This window comes from Tupaia chinensis, unplaced genomic scaffold (genome assembly GCF_000334495.1).
Source record: "Tupaia chinensis unplaced genomic scaffold, TupChi_1.0 Scaffold147351_1, whole genome shotgun sequence".
NCBI lineage: Eukaryota > Metazoa > Chordata > Mammalia > Scandentia > Tupaiidae > Tupaia > Tupaia belangeri.
Window position 1 is genome coordinate 1,247,569 of NW_006207202.1, and position 3,092 is coordinate 1,250,660.

The window sequence follows — 3,092 nt, forward strand, 5'->3', positions numbered from 1 at the left end:
ATTTGTCTTTGCCTATTTCTGTCATTGTCCCTTGATCTGTAACTTCCCCCCCATCCCATCCATGCCGATAAATTTTTCTCTGCTCATGCCTCCCCCCACCCCCCCCACGAATTGCTTTCTTCCTGTGCAGACACCAGGCTGGAGCTCTCGGCTGGTTAGAGAGCTCTCAGCTGGTTAGGGTCGTGAGCCATGGAACTGTTAGGCACCCCCACAAAAGCTGACTGACCTTGTGGCAGAAGCTGGCCTGCCCTCGTCACTGAATCCTTCTCAGAGCTCCTTTGCCTGGCCAGGGGTCAGCCTTGAGCCAACATGGGATCGTTTCAGTGTGTTACCCTATCTCATTGGGCCTTAATTCCTATCTTACTTCTGCCATTCTTTTGCTGTGTGTTCTTGGGCCAGTCACTTAACCTCTCTGAGACTCAGTTCCCTCATCCATAACAGGGGAATGAGCTCTGCCCTGTGCAGTTGTGATTATCATAGAAGATAACATTTGACCAGTGTCTGTCACACTGTAGACTAAAAGGAGAATTTTCTGTTCCCTTCTCCCTTGCCGTCCCTCTTCTTTCCTGTCAGCCTCTGGTCTCTGCCAGGTCCCCACCAGCTGACACGCCCCGCCCAGCGGATAATGCTATCTCCGCTGGGCTTCGAAGCTCCCTCGGCTTAATGTGAACCAGATGCTGGCCTCCCTTTCCTGCGGTGGATTTTCCGTGGCCTGCTCCCACCCCCTTCCTGTTTTTGCATCTTGCTGAGGCTGATCCCTCGCTAAGTTCTCCTGTGCCTTCACCTTCCTCTGCCCTGCAACCTTTGGGCCCACCTGGGAACGACGAATGAAAACAGGATGTGTGAAAAGGAGGGGTCTCCCCATCGCCCTGTCTTGGCAGGAGGGGAAGGGGCAGAGCCTGGCTGGTGGCACAGTGAGTGGGCCTTGGTCCCTCCCTACCAAGCCCCAGCCAGCCTCTCAGGGGAAATCAAGTCAGAGCTAAGGGGACTGTAGAGAAAATGTGACCTTCAAGACATTTGGACACAGCTTGGTGGGGACGGGGAGCTGTGGGGGTCTTGTGACTTCTCAGAAAAATCAGAGCCTGAAAGGGCCTGACCCTTTCCTCTTGCAGATGAGTAAACTGAGGCTTAGAAACACATTCCTGGTCACCTGGGAGTGGGAGCCAAGAGGCAGCCGGGTCTGGGACAGGTTGGCAGTAGAAGCTGCTGCCTGAAGCCACCTCCCTGCTCGCTATCTCGGCCTCATTCCTCCTGCCCTCCCCCTGCCGCCCAGCGTCCAGCCCAGTCACGAGGGGAGGCTTGCAAGGCCCACGCCCTCCTGCCCGCTGCCCAGCCACCCGCTGGCTGGCGGGGGATAGGCAGCCTTGCACACCTGGTTGGATGGACTTGGCGGCAGCTGGGTCTTCTCTAGCAGGGGATGGGCGCTGAGCAGGGAGGCCTTGGGCAAGCCACACCCAATAGTCTGTGTGTATGTGTGTGTGGTGAAGGTGGGGGGCTCTCTCTTTGACCCCCTCAATCCTGTGAGTCCCCACAAGGCTGGCCCTCAGAGTGAGGTAGCCCCATGTCCAGGGAAACAAAAGCCTGAGGGTTCCTGCAGGCCGGCCCTGGCTGCCCTCCCTCCGCCAGCTGTGCAGACTGTTTGGACAACTGGATGGAAGGTTTTGCAGCCAGAGTCCTCCCGGATCCTGAGCTCGGATTTCAAGATGGGGGTGGGGGGGGTGGAAAAGAGGGAAGGATGCCTGCCGGCTCCAGGGACAGGGGAAGGGACGTAAGAGGTCAGATGTGGGCCTGGAGGGCCCCCTCCCCCTGCCCCTGGTCTAACCAAGACTGCTGCCTGCCCCGCCCCAGCTTGATGGGGAGCTAGATCAGGCCCTGGCCCCTCCAGGGTGGAGACAGCCGAATGGTGTCAGAGGTTTGGTCAGCCAACCTGGTGAAGTCAGGCCCCAGGGACAGTCTGGGATAGGGAGAGGCTGGGCCAGGACAGCACTTTCTTTTCCTTCCTTTTTTTCTTCTTTCTCTCTTTCCTTCTTTTCTTTCTTTCTTGCTTCCTTCCTTCCTCTCCCTCTTTCTTTCTCTTTTTCCCTTCCTTCCTTCTTTCCTTCTTTTTAATGATAGTATGTGCACATGAGAGAGAGACAGAGACAGAGAGACAGAGAGCACTTCCACAGGACCTTGTCACACCGCAGTTAAGAATTGTTTTATTTGGACCAGCAGTTAGCATAACGGCTGTGTCGCTGGACTCCCATGTAGTCGACCGCTGTTCAAGTCCTGGACTCGGTGGTTTAAACACCGGGCGCGTGTGCATGCGTGCCCAAGATTCCGAGAGGAGAATGGAGGAGAGGGGATTGTGACATGGCTGTCTCCCCTGGGGGGTAATTTCTAGCTTTCTGTCTGTCTCTTTCTGGCGAGCGCACGCGCCCTATAGAGAAAACCTCTCAAAAAAAAAAAAAAAACAGAATTGTTTTATTTATCTATTTATTTGTAATTCTTATTTTTTCACATGAGTTTTGCCAGAGAAAGACAGAGAGAGAGTGAGAAAGCAAGCCACCGGGTCCGAGACTCAACCATGATCGGCCATGTGGGAATTCCAGTGCCTTAACCACCATGCCACCTGCTGCTGCCTCCCTTTTTTCAGACATCTACTGATCTTTTCTTTTTTCGAGAGAGATTTTTGCTGTAAGGCATATGTGTTCACCAGAGAGACAGAGACAGAAAGCTAGAAATCACTCCTCTGGGGAGATGGCCATGCTGCACGCCCTTCTCCTCCATTCTCCTCTCAGGATTTTGGGTACGCACCCAGCGTAAGTTTTTAATGTTTTTTTTTAATTATTTTATTTTACTTTATTTATTCTTTCTGATTTGACCAGAGAAAGACAGAGTGGGAGAGAAAGAGAAAGAGAGAGAGAGAAAGAAAGCGAGAAAGCAAACCACTAGGTTTGGGGCTCGAACTGTGGTCAACCATGTGGGAGTCCAGCACCCTTAACTACCACACCACCTGCCAGCCCTGACACCCAGCATGAGTTTTAAGCTGCTGGATCTGGGACTCAAACCATGGTCAACTACATGGGAGTTCAGCAATGCAGCCATTTCGC